Source organism: Haliaeetus albicilla, unplaced genomic scaffold (assembly GCF_947461875.1).
Source record: "Haliaeetus albicilla unplaced genomic scaffold, bHalAlb1.1 scaffold_38, whole genome shotgun sequence".
Classification (NCBI taxonomy): Eukaryota; Metazoa; Chordata; class Aves; order Accipitriformes; family Accipitridae; genus Haliaeetus; species Haliaeetus albicilla.
Genome location: NW_027212473.1, coordinates 720,161 through 746,444, shown reverse-complemented (window position 1 = coordinate 746,444; position 26,284 = coordinate 720,161). Strand labels below are relative to the sequence as shown.

At 39.3% G+C, this 26,284-nt stretch overlaps 1 pseudogene; it reads right to left on the bottom strand.

The window, feature by feature from the left end:
* Positions 1–1,982: 1,982 nt before the first annotated feature.
* LOC138684179 (poly(A) polymerase gamma-like) lies at positions 1,983–23,665 on the bottom strand (annotated as a pseudogene).
* Between the last annotated feature and the right edge of the window lie 2,619 nt (positions 23,666–26,284).

Here is a 26,284-nt window from a genome sequence, read left to right as displayed (position 1 = left end):
ATAAATGCATATGCTGACCTAGAGGTTAAGGGCAAGACAGCCTTTAACAGCCTTGGGATACTCAAGTGGAAGAATTTGTTTAAAAGCATGGTTATATCACAGGGTTGTAGACTACTACAAAACACTTACTTTTCACATTTGCTTTGCTGTTTATCTTATCACCTACTTCAGCTTTAATTCCTTCAAATTCCTGATGGATTTTTATTTACACAGGTGCTGAAGTTGTATACCTACTGTAACTAGTACACAGACTTGACAGTATTTAAATACCATGGTTTTAACCTTGGTCACAAAACCAAGGTAACCATTTTACAAACTCAAGGTGTGGCTCTGCTAAAAGCCACTTAAGTTACATGGATTCTGTTTCTTAATTTTAACCTGTGAGTAAACCTAAGCTTTGCACTCTGAAGTTTTGGGGTTTTTGGAGGGGAGAAGGAAGAAGAAGACCTCTCAAACCCACTAAGGCAAATTTTCTAAGAGATAAATTGCACTTGAAGCAAGCTGGAAACCAGAGGTAATAAGGAAAAAAAGTAAGTATATGGCCATAGTCATGCTTTCTCCACAAGTTTGGAATACTAGCAGTAGGGGGAATGCAGGAGAACGAGGACCTCACAAGATAGCTACGTGCCTCTTGGGTCTTGTCACTAGGGTTTTAGGTGGATGCTTAAGATGATCAGAGCTCAGAATTGCTGTTTAAGCCAAGCAACTAATTTTAAAAGAATTCAGGGGTATCTCTTGTCCGCACAGCAAACTGGGACTTCTGCTGTCAATGCAGTTTGCAAGCTGCACTATTCAGAGGCTGTTAATTCAAACCCTGGAAATACTAGAAGCAGGAAAGCAGTGTTCCTAGTCTCCTCAAATTTACTCTACCATGACATTATCATTTCGTAAAACATATTTTTTGTGGCACTGCCCCCCCCCCCAACCTTACATTTGTTTTAGTTGTTTGGGGTTTTTGAGCAGATCCCATGTGTATTTTAAAAAAAAAAAAAAAAAAAAAAAAAAACTTAAATTTCTCTTTGGAAGACAGTATTTTACAGTACATACAAAAATACTCTGGAAAAACATAGAACTTCATTTACAAAAACACCAAATTATAAAGAAATTACAATAGAGAGATAGCATAACATTTGCTTCATGTGATCAGGATTTCTCCCCAGACCAGACCTTCAGACTACTACAAGTTTTGATGTAATCATGTAGACAGCTTTCAGGCTTTATCTGAAACCATTCTCTGCATGCCAATTGCTTTCAAGACTGTACCTTGCAGGTGGGTAGTAGTGTCACAACAGCCTTGGCTATTGCAACATTTAAGTACATCTTCAGCCATGTGTTCTGAGTTTAGCTTTACTACCCAGTGACAACAAAAAAATCCCATCAAGTCTCGTGCTGCAGCAGTCTTAAGACAAAAATCAGATACAATGGCAAGGGACATGTCTATCTTCTCCACATCTTGGTAGCATCCTCTGCTGCATTTTCTTCAATATTTAAATTATTAATGGACCTCCATGGGAGGCAATACTTGTGTAGTGCATGGCTGCGTTAGGCAGAGGAAAGCTACTAGCTGAGAAAGCTGAGTACTATTGTGATAGGTGCACAGAAGTGTATGTGCCAAATGGGAAAATAATTTAAGATAAGAACAATATATGCACGTGCACTAGGAAAGCACAAATGGATACAAGCACGTTCATATACACTTTGAACGACAGCGTGCTTGCAGTGACTAGTTAACCTGTTTACACACATTCTGAATCCAAGTCACAGGACAGGTTGGGTTTTGTGGCTTTTTCAAAAGCTGTTTCAGCTAGTGATAGTTAAGACTTTTAAAAAGACTAATAAGGATAACTCTTACAAGAATATATTTGGGAAATGAAGACTGAAATAAGTTAAACTAAAAAGCATATTTTTGTTTACATCAACAAACACATAGAGTATTTGTGTGAGGTAGTCTGGGCACTGGAACAGTCCGTTCAGCTTTCCAGTTAGTCCACTGAGTAAAACCCCTTCAAAATTATGTTGTCTGTAGATCTGCTGATGACATCTTCTGGATTGCCACCATCTTTGCTGAATCCTGGCCAGTTAACTAGAAGAACAGAATACACAGGCCCAGAATAATTGCTATGCTAAAATTACCCTCATATTTGAGTACAGCTTCCAGTCAACACATTAAGTGTATTAGTGGCCATTCTTAAAACATTTAGACAAGACTACCATTACCACACGGCAATCTCAAGCCTCGCAAAAAGTCTTATTACCCAAACCTTGAAATCTGTACTTGAAATATTCAATAGTAGGTAACAGTTCTGCAAGCTGATTCTTTACAAGTATCAAAATTGAGCTTTTTCTAGTTGTTCTTTGCCTCTGCCTCAAATCAGAGGTCAAGCCACACAAACAGCTGTTTAAGGAGAGTTATGTATAGCAATAAAACAAATCAAGCATTAATCGAAAGCTTCCACAAAAACAAGATTTAACTAGCAACTCCACACTGTCATGTCAGCAGTGGACAACCTATTGAGTAGGCTGCTGATTTCTAAAGCAGCAAACCTATCAATATGCATTCAAAAATCATCTGGCAGAACAAGATTAGCTCATACTTTTAAATTTATAAGATTCATATCCACTTCATTTTGAGATTTTTTTTTTTTCCTGAATTAAGAACCGCTTCCAAATAAGTCAGTTCATTCAGCAATTGGTCAGTGCAGTAATATACAAGTACAGTAGTATTTAGAGACCCTGCCACCAGACCAGAAACAGTCACTAGTGCCAGATCTTGGAAAAAAAAAAATTGTTTAATAGCTATACAGTATATTCGAGACAATTTCTCATACCTACATCCTAGGAAAACTATCATTATGCTTAAATTTAGATTCCTGAATCCACTGGGGATGTATATATACATTTCTTCTCAGTTATGTCATTCATTGTACATCAATAATTAATTCTACTTCAAACACTCCCTGGCCTAGACCCCCCTCTCCTTACTTTTTCTCTGTCTACTAGTTTTTGGGGGCATTCTTCTGATGTAGGTGAGCAAGGTCCTTTAGTGGTCAGTGAATAAGGTCATTTAAGTGCAGCATTCTTAGGATCTGTAATTGGAGTCCCACTTAATTCATGCTGTCCTTGGACAAAATGTGATCCGCATGGAGAAACTGTGTTATGTCCTGGAATGGTGCACCCAACTGGAGCTCCCAATGTTCTTATTGCAACTGTAGCCTCCAGTTCTGTAGGAGACACTGAGCTTCTAGAGTTCAGCCATGAAATTAAAGACTGGATTCCATCCGCTACTTCAATACATACTTGAATCAGTAACAGAAATGGAGAGTCCCTTGGACACTGATGGCACAGCTACATGAGGTAGCACCATCAGATTTCTGATACACAGCATTTCTGTAAAAGTCAAATGCCAGAGTTATAAAATGCTAGTTTGTAAAATACTGTACTTTTCCTTTCCAGAAAGTCCATGCAAGACAAATGTCTATCTTCTTATCTCATTGTCGCACTCTACTGAACAACAAACTCACAGGCAATCTAGAATGAGATCTTCATTTTGCTGAACTTCAGACCGCAAATTTAAACTTAAGCATTTTCTTTAGTCAGTCTCTATGTACTTGCACTGTTTTCCAGGGTAGTATATCCAGCTGTCGTGGTTTAACCCCAGCCAGCAACTAAGCACCACGCAGCCGCTCACTCACTCCCCCCCCATCCAGTGGGATGGGGGAGAAAATCAGGAAAAGAAGTAAAACTCCTGGGTTGAGATAAGAACGATTTAATGGAACAGAAGAGAAGAAACTAATAATGATAATGGTAACACTAATAAAATGACAACAGTAGTAATAAAAGGATTGAAATGTACAAATGATGCACAGGGCAATTGCTCACCACCCGCCGACCGACACCCAGCCAGTCCCCGAGCGGCGAATCCCTGCCCCCCCACTGCCCAGTTCCTAAACTAGATGGGAGGTCACATGGTATGGAATACACTGTTGGCCAGTTTGGGTCAGGTGCCCTGGCTGGGCATGAGAAGCTGAAAAATCCTTGACTATAGTCTAAACACTACTGAGCAACAACTGAAAACATCAGTGTTATCAACATTCTTCACATACTGAACTCAAAACATACCACTGTACCAGCTACTAGGAAGACAGTTAACTATATCCCAGCTGAAACCAGGACACCAGCACTCTGTACTGCTTTTCATGAATGTATCTGCTCTACCCATACAGGCATCCAATTTTTATTTTTTTTTTAATGCTACTGCTACAGTACCAAACAGTCTGAATACAGAAGGCATTACTCATTTGGTAGTCTTGGGCTATTACTCTCAAGATTACATATTCCTCCTGTGCTGAAGTAGTTTATGAACAAAGAGACTTCCCAGGAAGTGACAGACACTTTTACTGCACAAGTTCTCATACTGCTGCACCAAATCATCAGCAGCTCTAGTGTTTCTGTGATCAAGATCAGCACTTCATTAGAACATGCTTGGCATTAACCATTTTTTTTGTTAGAAAGAACAGCTACCTACTTATAAAACACTCCAGCTTCAAGTTACACGCTAACCTAAGGGGAACTACATTCAAGACCAAATAATTGCTCTGTTATCATGTTCTTCTTTCTTCCTATATGTGTTCACATACACTGAATTAATTTTTTCAAGGATTTCTTTAACCTGTCTCTCCCCATGTGCCCAAAGGAGATGACAGCTTTGTTCCTGAAGCCATTAGAGCGCTCCACGTGCTTATGAACAACATAGATTCAACACAAAATCCTAGACCTCATTCACATTGCGAGTCAGTTAAAAAGCAGCTTCTTCACAGTTTTAAGGTTATGGTGCTAACCTTTATCTCTCTGCTGTAGAAGTGTCCAATTTAGAAATCTTATTTAAAGAAGAGACATTATCTGGTGTTCTGGAGTCTGTGTCTCTGGAACTGTCCAAACAACTTCCATCTGAAGAAGTCCTTTTGCACTGAAGCCCACTAGCATTTTGACTAGCACCTAGCATGCTTTGCTGAAACAACAACAACAAAATAATGAAGTAATTATTAAAGCAAAAAAAAAATGCCAGAAGAGCCAAATTTTTATTATACCTTCTTTCTTTTCTGTAAGGTTTCTGCAGGCAAAAAATAGTGGAGATGCTTTCTCTTCACATGAGCTGCCTCAGTCTTCATACCATCCTTTAGCATATTGAGGTTGTTAGCCTGGCTGGAAACTAACAGGAAATTTAGCGTTGTAGCTTAGTGGGAATGTTTGCATTAGGTATTTGTCAAAGTTACACATGGTTTCTTTAGAAGCAGCAAGCCTTTAAGTCTGTCCAGCCCAAACAAAGAATAAGAAGTTGTCCCAAGATGAACGTGACCCAAGATGCCCATTTCACATCCAGTACAGACCAGGTATGTAATAGCTATTTAAGTTCAAATATACATTTATGTGCTCAGTTACAGCTGTGGTTTGCTAATCATGCAGCTCACATCTGAGCTGATTTTAGCCTGAAGGAGATAATACTCCTTAACCCTTAGTTTTCTGGTTGAAAATAGATCTAGAGGAATTTCTGAATCAACCCAACTGTGCTCAGCTGATGAGAGACCAGACACCTTAATCAAGATTTAGACTAATTTTTTTGTTTGATATTTACTGTGGTGATTGGGGGGGGGGCGTTTCACTAATTCGGGTGTTAAAACTCTATCTGTCCAAGACAGTCTAGATTTTAGGGACATCTGACTTATCAGAACCACCACAATTTAAACCAGTTTTTCTTAATTGCCTGCAAAGAACCTTTTATGCAACTAAAAAATGCTATACTAGCACAGAAGTTATTACAGAATTAAGTCACATTTAGGTAAGTTTAACAAGCCTATCATGAGCATAACTGGAAAGTCAGCTTACTAACATACAGAGTGGGAATCAAAGTAAGGACATGCAACAAAAACAAAAAGGCTTATCAGTCTTTCTACAGGAGACCTAGAAGTGAAATAAAAGCACACATATGAACATTCACACTGGTATGAACAGTTGCTTCAAAGTAAATTCAATAATGTTTTTATGGAAAAGTGAGATAAAGTTCATTTAACAAAAGCCTTCCGAACTATGAGCCTTATACTCTTGAGCCCATCAACTTGCCCTCTAGAGATATTCTCTCAAAGTCAAGGCACATGATAAAAGCTTTCTTGCATGTAACTACTGGCCACTCCCACATTTGCCAAGGGATATCACACCTCTCAAGAAACACCTTTTCTGTTCAATCTCTCTGGATTCAAACCCTGTATCTGAAACATATTGTCGGCTGTGCTTCACTAAACTAAGAGCACACAGCTATGCTAATAAAGTTTGTGCATAGAAATACAGGATTTAACATTAGTTCTAGCCTCTTAGCAGTACATAAACCTTGTTGACATAATTTACATTTGCCACAACATTGAAACACAGTGCCACTGGATGTAACGTATAAGACAAGCATCAGTTCAGAGAAGAGTACAAGTCTGAGGAAGTCACCCCACCTGGCTTGAAACTCAGACAAGAGTTTTGATGCTTTTTTTCTGTGTTTTTCTCATATCCCAAAGCATGAGCTAAAAAGAAGGTCAGCTTTTACTGCATTTACTCATGTTGTCTGAGCAACACAACACACAGCTCATGCTGGTACCATGGATAAATGTTTGTTTGAACTGATGAAGAGTTTAAAGGAGCCCACCATTAGAACTTTTTGCCCAAACACACTTGTCACTTCAGAAGAGTAACCTGATTTCCTTAGTTCATCATTATGATAGCTAGGCACGAGCCTGACAGCACACATGCACTTCTGAAAGGCACAAGAGCAGGCAGCTTGGGAAGAAGCAAACAGATTGTGGCAAAAAGACCTATACTTTCAAATGACTGCTCACCCCAAAATCCCTTTATTCTAGCATTATCTAACAACACTTGAAATATTACTTTATTTCTACATCTATCAAAAGTAATAATGGAAGATGAACATGAAGATTTACATGCGAGACTGCATGTCATTACAAGGTGACCACTCACTGCCTTTCAAAGTTCTGGGATGATATCATACATAAACTGTTATTTTGGAAAAAATACTCTCAACAGGCATTAACAACTTATTTTAGAGACTGATACAGTTAATTCCCACTTTCAAAGTTCAGCAACTGACAACTGTTTTTGACAAGTGTAGCTACACCCAGTAAATGGACATCTCCTGGCTTCACATCTGACTGTCCACCTCATGAATCGCAGTTCCTTTGTGAGAGTTTACTATGATCTGCAGAGCAGTTATTTCACGTGTGGTATATGGTATAGGACTTTAGTACACACTTTTGTTTCAAGATGGACTTACTGTGCCAAAGTGTCAAAACAGTATGTTTTTCAGGCTAATCTTCTATGTATCGCGCTCGGTAGAAATATCTAATAGCTAATACCAGAAGGAACCACAATTCACTTTGTGAAGCAACTTGCACTAGAATAAAAAAATGAAACCCTACCAGACTAGAGCAAAATATAGGCTTACCTTTGAACGACTGTATAACATACGTTAAATCAACGTTAACACTTGCTGCATTTTCCACTTTCCTAAATACAATTCCAGGAAACCACATTGACATTGACACATATCCACTCCTAAAAAGACAGATTCACAAATCTATCATTTATGCACAGATGCCAATTATCTGGATGCTAGTATGTACTCTCAAGAAGGGAGTAAGCAAAACAATTTAGTTGTATGCAGCAGCTAAAGATTAGAGTCAGCCCATACTTAAGTTCTCTGAGAACTCCTCCCTGAAGTTCTCCCTTCTTTAAAAAGATCCTACATGCTCAGAACCTTACCTGTGAGGCCTCATACCTACAAAACAGTAGGTACGTAACCGAACATCTCTCGCAGGTAAGCTGAGGTGAATGAATACAAGCAAAGTGCAATACTGTTGTGGGTTGACCCTGGCTGGATGCCAGGTGCCCACCAAAGCCATTCTATCACTCCCCCTCCTCAGCTGGACAGGGGAAAGAAAATATAACGAAGAGCTTGTGGGTCGAGATCAGGACGGGAGAGATCACTCACCTGTTACCATCATGGGCAAAACAGACTCAGCTTGGGGAAAATTAACTCAATTTATTACAAATCAACCAGAGTAGGGTAATGAGAAATAAAACCAAATCTCAGAACACCTTCCCTCCACCCCTCCCTTCCTCCCAGGCACAACTTCACTCCTGGATTCTCTACCTACGCACCCCAGCAGCACAGGGAGACGGGGAATGGGGTTTATGGTCAGTTCATCACACGTTATTTTCTGCCGCTTCATCATCCTCAGGGGGAGGGCTCATCACACTCTTCCCCTGCTCCAGCGTGGGGTCCCTCCCACAGGAGACAGTCCTCCACGAACTTCTCCAATGTGGGTCCTTCCCACGGGCTGCAGTTCTTCACAAACTGCTCCAGCATGGGTCCTTTCCACAGTGTGCCGTCCTTCAGGAGCACACTGCTCCAGCGTGGGTCCCCCACGGGGTCACAAGTCCTGCCAGAAAACCTGCTCCATGGGCTCCTGTCTCCACAGATCCGCTGGTCCTGCCAGGAGCCTGCTCCAGTGCAGGGTTCCCGCGGGGTCACAGCCTCCTTCGGGAACCCACCTGCTCTGGTGTAGGGTCCTCCACAGGCTGCAGGTGGATATCTGCTCCACCGTGGACCTCCATGGTCTGCAGGGGGACAGCCTGCCTCACCAGGGTCTTCACCAGGGGCTGCAGGGGAATCTCTGCTCTGGCGCCTGGAGCATCTGCTCCCCATCATTCTTCACTGATCTTGGTGTCTGCAGGGTTGTTTCTCTTACATGTTCTCACTTCCTCTCTCCGGCTGCTGTTTCTGTCCCAGCAACTTTTTTTCCTTATTAAATATGTTATCACAGAGGTGTTACCACTATCGCTGATTGGCTCGGCCTTGGCCGGTGGCGGGTCCGTCTCAGAGCCGGCTAGTATTGGCTCTGTCAGACACAGGGGAAGCTTCCAGCAGCTTCTTATAGAAGCCACCCCTGTAACCCCCCCCCCCACTACCAAAACCTTGCCACACAAAGACAATACAAATACATTGGCCAAACTGTATTTCAGAAAAGTAATGAAACTCACTGTTTACAAAGTTCTCATCTGCCAGGGAAAGACTGGCTTTACATGTGCAATAGATAGAAATTAATTCCTCTCCAAGTTTCCAACTAGCACACGAATTTCAGATTCAACAAGGCCAATCCTAATAAGAACAAGAGCCATTTACTCATTTTTAACTGTATCCAGCACATTTGTTATATGCCTTTTTACAATACAATGCTAATACAAAAATGCTAACCAGTCAGTAAGTAGTAAGTTTCATTCAGCTGAGCAGATACTGGATATTTATATCACACACAGTATAGTTTGAGAAGTTTCCAGTGACATTTGAGCTTTAAAGTTTCCAAAGACAGAGGTAAACAAGTTTAACTTGTACTCTTAACGGGTCAGATACAACACTTCAACATATGACCTATGATGAAAATATCAACAAGAAGCAGATTCCCAGCAGCTCTGGCTGCATTTTGAAGAGCAGCAAAACTCCTTTTTGCCCCTAAGATCAAGGAGAGCAACAGTTTAGAAAAGGCTCAAGCACAACTGTTCAATTACACCTGAGTAAAGATGCAATTCTTCCTGCAGATTGACCTGTGAAAAGAGTTTACCCTTTTCCAGGCAAACTCAAAAAATATAGTTCCTTTAATAAACAAATGATCTAGTCAACACAGTCTCAACAGAAACTTGCCCAAGAAATGTATCATGACCAGAAAGGCTCTTCATTTAAATGAAGTACTGGCATTTTACCCTTTTACCTAAAACACTGCTAGCTTTGAAAGCAGTCAGAACTCTACGTTCTTCAAAAGTATCTTATGTTGATGAACAACAGAGATGTGTCATCTATTCCCAAATCCATTCAAGAGTTGGTGAACTAAACTTGTTCTTATAGCAGACAAACTGAAGCAAATTTATCTTCTGCTTTTCATTTTCCCAGATGCAAAACTAAGCCCCATTTGCTGCCATTTCTGTCACTGCAAAAAACATCAGCTTTTACTGGAGCCAGAACTTTCCTCATCTTTATTGTGAGATACGATAAACTTTGTTCACTTAAAAACATTTCACATCAAAAACTATTTGGCTCTAAGCCCTCTGCCCATAACTCCTTGTTGTATACCTAACTGCAACTGACATCAAGCTGTAGCTGATACGATTTTTAAGTGAACACATTAAAAAGTTCAGGTAAAAGGTATTACCTATTAGAGCTATTTTTAAACATGAGAGAAGATGTCTTTTAGAGGTAGCATAAGAATTAAATTATTTGCCTTAAAGCGCAAGCCAAACTTTGAAGTATAACCAAGGTGCCCTCAGAACAGTGGTCTGTTACACAGAGCTATTTCGCTTGCTTACTTGAGCAAAGCAGGTAAAGTACTCATTTCTTAAGAGTGAGAACACCACATACATTAGAGTACCTTAATTCCTCACCGTTTCCCCTTATTTCAAGATTCACAGTTAGTCAGCTGGTTCACACAGGTTAAACAAGTTGTTATTGGTGTATCTCCTTTGAGACAGTGACAAATGTCATGTCGTAAGCAGTCATTTTCTCTCACTACAGTTGAAGTGGTTCTCACATTACATTTCACAAAGTAGATCAGCACCCCTGCAATGTACCTATCCACTACCAAGCGTGCTGAGATGATAATTTTCAGCACTAAACATAAGATGCCTGAGCAAACTACTAGATTAAAAGTTTGTAAATACTATTTATCAGCATTCAGATGCTCTGTGCAGACGGTCAGGTTTCACCTAGATTAAACAGCCTTGTTTCACTTCACTGGAGAAAAGGAGGCTCTGGAATAGGCTGACTACATAACCAGAGCAACTTAGCATTGAGTGTAATCTAGTCCTAAATTAAATATTACATCCAGTAAAAAAGTTATGAAACCAAGTCTTCTAAGGCTCTACAACAGTGGTCTTCAAAGTGGGGGGGGGGCAGGGTGTATGCCGGGGGTGTACACCAGGGGGTGCACAAGACAATCCACTGGGTATGGGAAGAAAATACTAGAACTTCAGTAATGTGTATGTAACTTGTAAATAAGTAGATATATACTGCAACTATGTGTTTAATTTTTTTTTTTTCTCTCAGGACTGCACAAAAATCTGGAGACCACTGCTCTCTAACTCAGTAAAAGATCTAACTCTCCAGTGTCCACTACACATCTGATGACATCAAGTAATCCCCGTTTACTTCAGACTCTGCGACAAGGAACATCTTCCTAACTGAAGCAGTGTTGGGTAAGTAGTCTCCTTAGACTCCTTGCATCTGCTTCTCCAGATGACACAGAGCATCTGACCTTCAGGCATATGCACACTAACCCTCTTTGTTCCTTCTCATCATGACTTAGATCTTTAGGTTAACTTCTGAAACAGCAAGATTTATGTTAACTTCCCTTCACAAGAAAGCTTTCAGTTTTGCTGATGAACTGTCTACTTAACTTGGTACTGTATTCCATGCCTAGTTGCAGAGTTGAATGCTTTATTTTTGTTAACTGTATTAACTAATGAAGTGCAACACTGAACTGAGTGTCAATTATCTATTGAATCCACATTCAAAGCAAGTCTTACCACTCTAAGTGATGCTCTTCAGTGGAGGCACTAGCAGTCAGCACAATACAATGTCTAGAAGAAAAGAAAAAATAATATCCTAGCTCAGGACTTTGTATTCCTTCAAGTGAAATCAAAACTGCCTTAAATGTATAGAATGTGACTTCCAGACATGACAGATTATATCCTGCATTCGGCACAGTATTAACTGAAGAAAAACTGATTACACCCTTTATAATTGCATTCTGCTACATTCTAAGTATCAGAGTTGATTTCTTTTAATAAAAACAGTGTCAGTGGCATAACACATATAGTTTTTCTCTCTTCCCTCTACTTATCCTTACCGAAATTCATATGACTACCTCCAGTTTCTGAAAAACAAACACCAATGCCATCTTCTATTTAGACTGCAAGCTAAAACTATCTATGCTAACCAGTAAGTAAATAATTTCAAGTTCAGATAACAGATTTCATACATACTTGTATTTCTGAAAGAAGTTCTGTGGTTCAAAGAGCTTTGGTCAGTCCGATTTTCCTTGGAGGATCTCATTTGTAACTGCAAGACCTATAATTAAGGTTGAAAAACTTATTACTTTTTTTTTTTTTTTAAAGACTAGCAGAGCATGATATAAACTTTATAAGATAAAGGTTTTGAACAATGATTGACAGATCAAAAAGCAGGGATTCCCTTGACACAATGCAGGTCTACTACAACAGTTCATTGTAAAACTGGTCCCTTATTGCCTGCAACAGATATACTTCCCAGAGAACTCTTCTGCCTAAAAGGGCGGAACACCTCGCAGAATATAACCAATTCAGATAATGTGGTTTCATAGAGGAAAATTTATACTTTTTAATCAATTAATATGCATGGAAAGAACTTTACCATGTTTTAACTCCTCTACCGCTACCGCTCATGCTGATGTAGATACGTTGTATGTAGAGTTCTGCTGTGGATAGGCTGGGGTAATGATAGGCATTACATGATATCGGTCTCATCAGTTCACCTATGATGTTAAAACAATTGTGCTCAGCACCAGCAGCTTAGCTTAGAAGAAAGTTTAAAGGCTTCCAAATTCAATGTCTACATACCCTAGGGTCCCATACTGGTAAGTTAAGATTGCTCTCTTCGTGTTGTTTCAGCAATACAGGTTTTGGCCACTCCCTGTATAAGAAAAGCCAGTAACTAACTGTCCATTTAAAACTCTGCCATGTAATTCAGGGTAGGATTGAATGTTGTTGGTGTAAATCTTATATAAAGAACTACCACAAAAAGTGTAACTACTTTCTGCAAATTAAAATAGTCATAAATAGCTCTTACCATTTTGAAAAAAAACAAGAACGTCTTAATCAGAGTAGTAGCCAAAGCGTTTGGCTAGAGCTGATACATTCTTGCTACTAGCATGGCCCAGGAAACCCTACCAATGAATCCCAGCATGTTGGAGTAAATGCCACATCATACAATGGATATGCTGTCATTAGCCTGTAGTCTTTCAATACCCAAGTATATTCCTTCAAATTTACAGCACCAACCTCACAATCTATAGAATACCTAGTACACTTCAGCCTCAAAGTCAGTTATTTTTTCAGTGCAATGAGGCCAAAATTGTTGGTCCTCACAGCGATGAGAAAAAGAATCATTACCACACCACTTCCCAAAATACTGCTACTCTGAAATTTGCCTGCACTGCTACAGCTACTGCTTCATCCAACTTCCCTTAAGAAAAAGGTTCTACCATTCTTCTAGCACTTGCTCTAGTCACATGCGCAAACAGTATTTTCTTATTCCTTATGTATCGAGCTTTTATACTTCACTTGGCATTTTTATCCTTTGTAGTCAGGTTCCTGATAAGCAACGCAGCACCTTGTCCTGTAGGCACTCCCCTCTTCTCCCCACTCTACCCTCATTAAAAAACACACAGAATCTGCCCCATGGGGGTAAAAAACTGTTATTTAAACAGCTATCCAAAGCTGAAGGAATTCTAATGTTATTATTTTTTCAGCATGAGGTACCTCTGAAAAGTTTAAAGATCACAAACAATCACATTACTCACATTTTGCCCACAGTTTAATTGCAGTGTGAGCCAGAAGTTCTCTTTATTTGGCACTAGGTGTAGTGTTTCATCAGTAACTCTGCAGCCTGTAAGAAAAAATGTTGAAGCACAGAACTTCCTAGTAACATCTTGTCCTGGGTTCAGCTGGAATAGAGTTAATTTTCACAGGAACCTGGGAGGGGGCACAGCCAGGACAGCTGACCTGAACTAGCCAAGGAGGTATTCCATACCATGTGACATCATGCTCAGTACATAAATGGGGAGCGGGCTGGGGGGGCTCTCGGCTTTCAGTGGGGGAAGTGGCGGAGCATTGGGTTCTGGGTGGTGAGCAGTTGCACTGTGCACCACTTGTTTGGTATATTCTTTTATTAGTACCGTTGTTGCTGTAATGTCTTTTTTTGTGTTGTCCCAGTAAATTGTCCTTATCTCAAAGCTCAAGGATACTTTTTTTTTTTTTTCCTTTTCTCCTTTCTGATTCTCCTCCCCATCCCACTGGAGGGGGGCAGGAAGAGTGAGCGAGCGGCTGCGTGGTCCTTTGTTACCAGCTGCGCTGAAACCACGACACAGGTACAAGTTGTTTTTATGCTATGCTGGATCAATAACTTACAGTTTATCCTTCAAGTCTATGAAAACAAGTTTGGATTACTTGCTTTGTATTACCTTAAAAATTAGAGATTACACGTAACTTTCAGTATCACGTCAGGTAACTGGTGCCCTCAACAGCTTTTTCATACTTTAGACTGCAGCCAACAATTTTCAGTAAGGCCCTTCCACAGGATTCCGAAAGCTAGGTTTCTTTCGACAGCCAGGAACAATTAAACCAGTGAGTGTTAAACAGTGAGCAAGTCAGGCTTCAGTATTTTAAATTTGGGGTTGGTTTTGTTTGTTTGTTTGTTTTGTTGTGTTTTTTTTTTAATGAACTACCACACATTCTTCTCTATCAAGTGCTCTACCTATTCATCTGAAGTAGTTTCTGTGGCAAACTGGAACAATGTGCACACCCCAATCAAAGAAACATGAAACACAACTTGAAACATCTAAATTTCAGCCCACTCACCACCTCCTCAGATCTCAAGTATACAGGGGATCAGTTTCTGCATCTTGTACAGAAACTTGGGTTGTGTAATGTGCATTCCACACCAATTTTAGTAATATTTTCTTTTTAAAGATGTGTAAATATGCTTACCATTTAAGCTTCATATACATCTTATATCCAGGCTTCTGAGATGTGAGTCATCTCTGAGATCAAGCTTATCAGAAACAGTTGGCATAGACAGTCTTGCAAACATGAGATCAATCTTAAGAGGAAGAAAGTGCCAGCCATTAGAATGCCACACAGTTTGCAAACAGCACACTAGTGGGGGACAGTCATTCAAGTCTAAAAAGAAAGGTTAACATTTGTATTTAGAATTATGTGACTATAGATACATCTCCCGAGATTTATTGACCAGAAGACTCCATAAAATTTCTAAAAGTTCCATATTTTATTTACAAAACCTTCATTGCATCACCCCTTTCTTTTTAAGCTAGGGAAAGGAAGAGGGGTTTTTAAGTTGAAAAAAAGATTACTCTAGACTTAGAATTTTAATTAAAAAGGAACTTAAAATTAATCACAGAATTAAGACAAGTTCAATCACCTCAACTATACTTCAGCAAAGGAGAGAGCATTTTCTTTAGGCAGTAAGCCCTTTTGATCCTGAAGTATCTGGGGTTTAGTACAGTCTGAGGCAAGAAAATTATTCTGTGAATGTCTGTACCAGATAAAGGCCACAAAAAGGTCACTGAATAAATGTCTTCATAATAGTGATACCAAGCAGTAACTTGCTTAGGTATTAGAGCATGCAGGTCTTTATTAATTGTGTAAGAAGTATTCAAGATACCAGGATTCCTGCAGCTGACAAACCTAGGCAGGAGTCAAATGAGTACTTTTACTTTCCATTTTCCAGATTGTTTGTCCCATGACCACTTCATTTTGGATTTGCAGCAAAACATTTAGTCTGCTCACATGTTTCACACAGTGAACTACACTATACGCATCCCTCTGTAGAAAGCTCACTTGTCAGAGCTAAGAAGAGTTAGCAAGGACACTTCCTCTGCTCCCACTCTGCACGATCCTAGAGATAAATGCTATTCAAGCAGGCTACCTTGGTCTACAGCACAGGTTTAGAAAAAGATGTCCCTGATGCTCCCATGCCTGCCAGGCTTCCTAGGGGCTTATTTTCCTATAAGCAATGTATTCTCCTGGGATAGGTTGTGGTCCAAAACAGCACAGTCACAGGTCCCTGGAAAAGTTATCCTATTCCAAAGCACGAAAAAAATTTACTCACTTAAAGAAAAAAAATGCTTACCTCAAGGCCATCAAACTCAAACTTGACAAGTGGTACATATGCATCTTCAACTGCCTGTAAAGGAGAGGATAACTGTGTAAGAAAAAATGTTTTGCTACTTTAATGTTTCTCCTAAACTACGATCAAATGCAGAATTTACACTGCTAACTACTCAGTATAAAGACTGAGCTGCTTCCAAACCAAAAAAAACTTATAATAAGCTGCAAGCAGTATAGCACTAATACAGTACTAATACTAGCATTCAGAAGTTATTTAGCCAAGAGATTCAGAGGCTGATCATGTATTGTAATGAACAAACAGTGCACAATGAGCCATCAGTATCAGAGGTTGTAAGGTACTTACCTTGGTGGTGAGGAAGAAAAGCAAGAGATTTCCATAGCTATCTTACTACTGGTTAACATCCAGAGAAATCTAGAAAATTCTGTCCACATTTGACAGCGTGCACAAGCCTCCTGTATTTTTATTTTCTACCATGCCTGAGATGCTATCAGCTACCTTATGGGACAATTTCCAATTTTGTAGACCACTTGTTAGAGCTGTGCCACAGCCCACTGAGTCTGTTTTCAGGTGGCAGTCTTCTAAACGAAGGCTCATTAGCTATGCATATGAAATCTTTCAAAATGTCTGTACAAGGAAGACTAGGCTGACAGAAACACTTCTCAGGAGTTTGGGTTTATACGCAAGGTACACAACATAGGCACCGAGGGTGATTTTACAAGGCAGTTTTGCACGTTCGCAGCACAGCTCCTATTAACTTTATGTAAAGTTGACTGTGTATCTCTTCTACAAAGTCTCAGGCTGAGTCTCAGAAACCTTTCCACATCACATTCAACTTGCTTAGATCTCAGGCTGCCCCTTCCTCTACCTGCATGCAGTTACCTTATTTCCAAGCCCCTTACTACATCTAAAGTTAAAGCAAGGCTCCTAGGGACAATCTTGCTTTTTGATACTATAGCCAACTCATTCCCAAACCATGGGTAGGGAAAAAGTGAACCACAAAGAGTCTTATGTGATGTACAGTCATTGGGGAAGGGAACCAAAAGCTTGACTTCAACATTTTCATGCTGCGTAAAGAGTATTTTAGAAGGTACTCAGAAACAATTCCCTTTTTAATTTTGGTTTGTAAGACAACAACTACCAATATGAGTCTTCAACATGAATATTCTTATTGTAGGAGTTGCACAGTCTATCAAAGAGAGAGCTTACTCACTCTTAGATTTTTTATTTCCTCCTGATGTTTGAGTTTTTCAAAGAACGACTGAAAGAAATCCTATCTTTCTACATGTCTAGGAGCAACACAAACAGCATCTATGTCAGCACCTGCAAAGAGATTCCATTTCTTCTGTTACCATTGGAAGACACTTTCAAACATTAGAACTATGACCAGACAACAAAAGTTTACCTTTACTGTGTATTTCAAGCCTGTAAGAACCACACATAAATATTTTGCCACCAACATTTGCTACTGCTGAAGGGGAAAGATTCTGTGGGTAGAAGAGAAAGAGTTTTCTGTAGAATGTAAAATACACATTGAGCTACGTGCAAGTTTAACTAGCATGTAAGTTATTTAGAAAGACTACAACAGCCTCCATAAACAATGTCTTCTCCCTCCCGTACTGAGTTGTTAGTCTAATAGACTGATACTGTTTTTCTGAAGTGAGTGCTTGCAGCTCACAAACAAAACAAAAAAAAGATGAGTAATGTAGCAATCATTTCATCAATTTAAACAAACTAAGACCTACTATCAGTCTTCCCTGCAGCCAGCCCACATAAATTAACACAATCTAAGAGCCATACCAAAGGCAAGTCTAGTGTAATAATGCCAAACTAGATTGAGTGCTGTAGGCTGTTTGGGGCAAGATTATTGCCCATTTACCATCTTTCTCACCCCACAATATGTTTTTTCAGCTTTCTTAACTCCTACAAGTCAACTGATGGAGCCAATTCACAAATTTATTCAGTGCCCCAAGGACTTGAAGAGCTTGATCTGAAGTATCTTTTATACTTTATTTCAATGACAGTTATTACGGATCTCCTTGATACTTAAGAAAGTTAAAAGTTCAACTTCAGCATAAATCCTAGTTTCTTTAAAAGAAACAAAAAGGCTTCAGCTGTTTTGATAAGAATGTATCAAAAATCCTTACCTTGCTCTCACCAAGTTCTGAAATCCATTCTTTGACCAAGTTATTCAGCTTACCAAGAATGACCAGCCTGTAAAGAAAACTCATGTTAAGTTTGCCCTAATCGCCCCCCCGCCCAAGGAGATCAACAAATTTGACAGTCTTGTTATACCCATGGTTCAGTTCTTCCTCATCTTCAAATACCCCAAATGCTTTCATCACTTCAACCAGCTTCTGAGTATGAATGCAATCTCTATCCTTAGGAGGAGCCAAGCTAATTGGAGAAGTAATTCCACAGTGCCTTTGAGGCTGGTTCTGCAGCCTAAGAGTACTGTGGGAGACAATAAAATACTGAAGACTCCATAAAAGAAAAAAAAAAAAACAAACCAACCACCTTACTGGAAAACACCCTTCCACTTAACCGGTTTCCAAATCAGCTTCTGTTCTTTTGCCCAACATTAACATAAATGAGGAAAAAAAGATCCTGCTTATGGTTTTTAGATAACTTGACCTAACTTAGAAGTCACAACTACTTTTTTAAAAAAAAATTGTGGATATAAGAAAAGATCCAAGTTGCTACCCTCTTAAGACAGCTTATTTGCATTGCGCTAGAGAGTTATAACTGATTGCCAGGAAATGAAAAGGTTTGAAGTTCACGAAGGGTGACACTACATACAGCACAAGTTTTGGACATAAATGTGTTTCATATCAGTTTTGATTTAAGGATATTCCCATCAGCTTCTTGCTAACATTAAACAAGACAATTTAACACTGGCTTCTTTTAGTTCAATGTCTTTGCTGTGCTTCTACTGATTCTGGAAGGACATTATAGTTTATTGTAGAGGAAGGACATATAACAAAGTGGTCTGTTAAACAGAGTTGTTACAGCAAATTCAGCATTACCTTGGTTTCGTTTACAGAAGAGGATGAATGAAAACATCAACCAATCTGCAGCTAATGTTGCTAGCAGAGCCTTGTGCTTCTAACACAGTGTTCAATTTTTATAGTTCAGAGGCGTAGCTGTACATACATCTGTTTTAATCTAAATCCAAGAGCTGTATGTCAGCACGCAGAGCAGCACAAGTTAAGATCTGTTTGTAGAAGGTGCTCAAATCTGCTTTAACTAGCTCACTGCCCAGTTAGGTTGAGCAGGACACCAGGCACCTGGGTTTGGAGGCCCACAGGGTTACTGCCCCTGGAACTCCAAGCACAGCAAGGCATCATTTTCACCTCCAACCCTCCACTTGCCCTGTCTGCTTAGACTTCTTTGCAATCAGAAGCAGCACAGGACTGACATGGCAGGACAACATTAAATTAAAAGCAGCATGAGCTTTTTTTTTTTTTTTTACACCATAGAACCCTTGCTTTAGAAAGGGAAAAATGGAGAAAGAAACCCCTACTTTGCATTACCAGCTGAAAGCAGGAGAGAGAAAGGAGTGGGACAAGGAAGTGAGGACTGTACTTAATGGATCAAGGGTTTCTACAGAAACACTAGTAGCAAAAGGGGGAGACACATTAAAAAGGTCTCTACAACTCATCATGCTTGTCAAAGAGTCCATATCCAACCCCTAAGGCTAAAGGGATTAATGATGCCTTTATTCAAACCAGACATTTTCCTATTTCATATATGGACAACTTCAAATATTAGCTGGGTTAGTCGAGAGATGCTTAGAACTATTTAAGGCATCTGACCCACTTTGGCTGGAATGGGATGAGGAAGTGCTCAAAGGACAGCTTCAACACTTGATTTTAAAAAGATTGCTTATTGCAGCTCCTTATTTCTAATTGTTGCCTTTACTCTTCCACTGAGGAAAGATGGATTTCTCTCTCTCAGAGTAGCTTTATCCAACTATAGACATGGCTTTTAGTCATCTAGTGGGTTCCCTCCGCCTCCCTTCTCTATGAGCTCATTTTTCAAACTTTTTTCTATGCGTTTTCCAAAAAGCTGGAGCGGGGGGGAGGGTATTAGAACTGTAGTCCTATCAACTAGTCTCCCCAGTCAGAACAGCTGTTTACTTGCAAGTGTAACTAGGCCTTGACCTAATTTGCCTTGCCTTGTTTATAGGCATTGTCAATTTCCACTTTATAAGTAAAAATAGTCATAATTAATATTTTCCTTCTTATGATATCATTTTCATAACAAATACAGAAGGAAAGCTTATGTTTAATTGCTGTGCATTACATCTAAATTAAAACAACTACAGCAGCAACTTCTTCCATGTTTTACACATTACTTGCAGTGTACAACTTGCACTTCAGAAAGTTTGCACAACACAAGAATGGGTTTTAGACTTTGCTAGCATCCAAGATCTTTCCAGGCTACAGAAGGCCACCATCTGCCTTTTGTTGCCCCATTCTTCCTGCAGAGGCTATAATTAGAGATTGACATAAAGGACAATATCGATTAGATATAGCAGATATTATCAACAGCAAATTCTCTTAGTCAAGAGTAGATGTTTTTCAGTTGCCTGCATGTATTACTGAAAATTTGATCTCACAACTTAAAAGTTGAGCAAAATGGCACTTGGAAAGCTTTACTGAGAATGACTTATGCCCAATAGAATTTGTTCCCTTTTTGGAATTAAATAAATAAATAAATATCTTACTTCTCTCTCTCAACTGTACCAGACTGCCAGGCATATACAAAGAAGAGATCTTAAAAGAGAAAGTAGCATGCATGGCATAATACCTATTCATCCATCAGCCTTCTGTTTAAATGAGAAGTCTCTGGCAGTTTAATATTTTGCCAACTCTTGCTATGATTTGTCCACCACAGTGAACAGCTCCAACATACTTCAGTTCCAAGAGATCCTAATTTTATACAAGAAGTTAAACTGATTTGTTCCAAGTTTTGTCACTTGTTTATAGCTTCACAAAGCTGCAAGCCATTTATCCTGCATACTCCGAGAGACAACGGATAAGTTCACACTATTACAGTTCAGGGAGTTGCAGCCATCAGGGCGGTGTATGAGCCTTCACTGTGAATGCATCTCTCCGACTTATGAGGTCAGCCTGCCTCCAGCTGGGTAGAAATTTATCACTCCAGCCTTTTCTACCGTCACCACTTGGGAGGAGGAATGAATGTAAATCAGCTCCTGAACCCTCCAAATTGATAGCACAAAACAAAACAAAACAAAACCCCCAAACAACAAACAAACCAAATCCAACCAAGCAAGAAAACCCCCAAACCCTGTGACGTTCACTGAAGTAACACCAGCTACACCTTCCATTCCTACTGCACAAACTCATGCTAAAAAAAGCCTGCAGACACCTGCTGGCAAGTTAAAGCACCTTGTTCCTGATGCCAGCATAAAGATAAAGCCACTTTTTTTTCTGCCTTGAAGCTGGGTTGGTAGCCTGAAAGCAGTGCCAGCATCCCGTATAGCACAGATAATAACTCACCTTCTCTCGAACTTGTTTTATCTTCTTCCACGTACACTTCCTATGCTGTTGCCTCACAATGATGTATTTGGCCTGCTCTTGTCCCTGAATTGTTATTTTCTTGCTTCCTGAATTGGAGATTTTAGACAATCTGTGGAATGGATCCTGGGTTTTGTTCTGGTTTATCTTTAAGATTTTATAAACACAGTGCACCCTTACAATCTATCTATAACACATATCTTCCAAAAGGAAGGACTGACCTGACACTGCAATAACAGATACAACAGACTCCTCTCTCTCCAACTGAGAGAAAGCAGTTTGGCTATTTGGGCTGACTAAATTGAAGAAACTCAAAACTGACATAAAATAGGAGTGTTGACTTTTCCAAGAATTTGCTCAATCAGTGTCAACTAAGTTGTTATAAAAAGAATGTTGGAGGCTGACTTCTATTAGAACCCCCAAAACTTCCTTAGTTTGGCTAAATACAATTTTGATTATTCTAGTTATACACAGTTATTAGAACAGCATTACTGGAATCTGAGGAACATACATGCCCAATGTGGCATCGGACGGATGTTTCGCCTAATACTTTAACTGCCAACATGTGCCTACACCAGGTAACATGATGACATTTACATAAAGTGCTTGTAAGAAAAAGCTATTTGTAAAAAGCTGAAAGGGAAGAAAATACTAATTTACGTCTCCTTAAGCAAGGCGTAATTGTATAAGGCTAAATTTACTTTTCAAATACATTATCTGTTGTTGTCACAGCTTACAACTCTTTAGAAACAACCTGGCAAATTCACGTCAAATTATTAGGGGGTTCTAGAAATCAATTTCTACAGCCCTGTTCAGCCAGAAATCAAAAGGGTGGCTTTCCACCTGAGCCTTTAAATGTTTTTAATTCTGATATGTAATTATGGTTTCCTCCCAAAGAGTTCCTTTTTCAGGGTCTTCTTTTCAATCAGGTACTTGAGTTTTATTTTAAATAATTTTACTGCAAGCACAGATTCCATTTGTTAAACCCAATCCAAATTAGGCCATTTAAAAATTAATGACTGCTTGTATTCTCCACAACTATCTTCTGCATACTTACTTCATTATAAATCAGCTGTTGCAGAAGTTAAGTGCTATGGCCTCGTTTAACAGCTTACAAATAGTAATACATTGGATTTCTGTAGAATACATAGAGTCCCCAGCCTGCTCTGCCACCTGCTGAGCAAATTGTACTGGCTCTCGCTGGATGACCTTTTGGAGTGGAGAGAGGAAAAAGCAAAAAATCCCATTTGGTTTATCTGAAGATCATTTTTTAAAAGACATTCTAAAGTTACAGTTTCTTACCAGTGGTGGGTATTGATTGTCTTTGGGGGCCCAGACGACTTGCTAATGCTGGCTGTCTTTGCACAGGAACCTGAGAGCCCTTGTGAATAAACACAGACAGTTGGAAAATAAGCTCTACTAAAATATAAGAATCGCTGCATATGTTGAAATAAAGCTTACCTTCTCTTCCAACGACCTGCTGGTTGACAGAGAGGAAGATGTAGAAGGTTCAGCAGCAGTCACCAGAGCAGCAGGAGGTATAACAGTATTGAGTGGTGGTGGAGGCAGTGGCAGCTGCTGCTGTTGTTGCTGCCAAATCTGTTGACAGAGCCTTTTTGTGTAGCCAGCTCCACTCTTGAAGTTGTTCACAGCCTGGAAGCAGAAAAACGTTTACAAAAAAGGTAAGATGAAACTTCAGCAGATATACGAACAAAAGCCTTCAAAGAGGAAAACTGCTTGTGTATTCCTGTAAATGCTATCAGTCCTAAAAGAAACCAACATACAGATATTTGAACACATCACATTAAACACTGATATTAATGACTGGTAACTCCGAGTAACTGTATGTAATGTACTTCAGTGTTAACACCGAATTTGAAAGCGAGGCAATCATGTTAAACAAAAGTGTGACCTGAATTTGCCAGGTTGTCTCTAAAGAGTTGTAAGCTGTGACAACAACAGATAATGTATTTGAAAAGTAAATTTAGCCTTATACAATTACGCCTTGCTTAAGGAGACGTAAATTAGTATTTTCTTCCCTTTCAGCTTTTTACAAATAGCTTTTTCTTACAAGCACTTTATGTAAATGTCATCATGTTACCTGGTGTAGGCACATGTTGGCAGTTAAAGTATTAGGCGAAACATCCGTCCGATGCCACATTGGGCATGTATGTTCCTCAGATTCCAGTAATGCTGTTCTAATAACTGTGTATAACTAGAATAATCAAAATTGTATTTAGCCAAACTAAGGAAGTTTTGGGGGTTCTAATTAATTATAAAAACACATATATGATTTATAGGTGAATATGGTCTTTAATTGAGAGCATGAAGCTAGAAATGTTCAATAGTGTAAAAAAATTCTAGTATGCAGCAAATAACTATACAGTTTTGACATTTCACTATTGTAACATCTGAAGATGTAGCATAGGCTGTGTCTTGATGTTTCAACTAGTCTTTTTCCTACTATCTAGTACAGCGAGAAGTCCCCAACCTCAAGGTTAATGAATAAAACACATCTCAAAAAAACATTAGTAGGTTTGAGTTCTGAAGGTTTTAACCAACTCTTCCATGGAGAAGAATGTGGATTAAATGCTTAACTACCCGCTTGTTGCAGACCACCATAAGTCCCCAGAGTTGGCTATATAATTTAGTATGAAAGAAAGGGCTGTGGACAAACTAGACTCATTCAATATCTAACACTGTAATCACCTGCAGAATTAGCTACTCTTCTCATATTCATCCTTCCACATGTCAAGAAGATTTAACTAGACACGTAAAAAGGGGGAAAAGCTTCCTGGCTTTTTTTTCCCTTTATACAAGAAGAGCGCTTTCATATTGAGCGTATACTTAAATATTAAATAGAACTGGTAACAAAGTAATTTCATTATCTCCTCTTTCAGCTTTCAGAAAATCAGATGTGATGTTTTGAATTAACAAACATGGGAGTAACACTTACATTTGTCACAATAACTGTTTCCACAGCAGGGAATAACAGCTGCACAAGTCATTATATCCTTACAAATGAGACATAACAACTCATCTGGTACAGGATCATTGGAGGAGGAGAAGGAGGATGGCTCCTCTGGTAAAAAGGGAGGCTTTTCCTTCTTTCCCCTAGCATAAGCTTCCCTGGAGGAGGGGTGGGGAAGGAAAAAGAAACAAGTTAAAGATAGGTTTAGTTAAAGGAAAACTTTTCCAAGCTCTGGCTTTTTTCAAAGGAAGATAGGAAATGGAATTCTTCTCACTCCACATTAGCCTTCTAAAACATAGGCACTTAGTTTAAACTACTTTCTCTATAGCCACAACACTAGAAGAGGGAGGGGGGAACAATTTTCCTTCTGCAGAACTCTCCCATTCATTGGATCAACTAAGAAATAAGCTCAGACTAGAAAAGTAATTTTTGACAGCTAGAAATCAGGCAAAATGAATCCCACCTCTCCTTTGCCAGAGGATAAATGTAAATTGCAGGATCAGGATAAAGGTAGTCTCCAAGTAATTACATTTTCTAAAAGGAATAAGTCTATGTTACAGCTTCTACAAAAGAAGATCCATGATGGAAAAAAGGAAGTGCTACAAAGCGCATTTTAAAACAGCCACTCCTGTCAACACACAGTAGTTTTTTCTTAGTTTATAGCAACAGGAAGACTTCAGTCTGTTTCACACATAAGATTTAATAAAAGTCAGAAGGGGAGGAAATCTCAGTCCAACAGCTACCTGCTAAATTTGGCAAGAAGCCTTTGAAACAGAAAACAGAAGGAAAATGAACTTTCAAGAAGAACGACTCCACTGTAAACACTACCGAAATGTTTTGCAGAAACGCAGATTCTTAGCATACCACAAGTTTAACCAAATTCCAGGGGCATGAGCAGGAGGATCACCCTCTTTTAATATTAGAAAGTATCACAGATTTTCAGGTTAAGATACAATGACAGTGCTTCCTCCCTTGGAATGACAGATGCTGGCCAACTTGGTTGCATTGCCACTCAAGATATTTATGTGTGGTTTCTCTCCTTCACTTTTTGGTCGGTCCACTTAATTCCATACTTATGCATTAATAGTTGGTATTGCATATTTTTTCAGTGTTTGTCAGCATAGCACCCTTTGTATTGGGCACCTCTATCATGAAACTCCGTGGAATTGCTGTGCTTTTTTTTTAATTCTGGGAACAGTCTCGAAATTTTTCTCCTCTTCAAGAAAAGAGAGGCAGACGTACCTCAAGACTCATACTTAGAATGGCATTTCCCTGATTATTTTAAGCAGCAAAAGCCTTGAATCCTCTCCTTTCACCTAGCGTAAGGGTTGCTCAACTGTAATACTGCTTCTTCTAAATGAATATAGCCAGGATGTTCCAAAGGCTTGAGCAGAGTTTTGAATTCAAGTGACATTCTTTGGCTTAAATTCAGGTTCCTCAAGGCTGACATATGCCTTAGCTCACCATCCACTCAGAGAAGAGACACAAACCTGCTGCTCCTCCTCCAAAGCACAATTCAGAGTGAGAGCTTAATCCAGTGCTCTGAATCAGTCACTTGAGAAACCTACATTCACTGTCTATAGGTGATGGTTGAATTCATACCTCACACATATACCTTCAGTGACTAACGTGAAATGGCATCAATACTCAACCAGGGACTTAGTGTAATTAAAACACGCAAATATTCAATAGATGGGGTCAAGAGAAATGTCTTGGTTTTATACAAAATAATAAAAACTGTGAACTGCCATTAAAAAGAGTGGA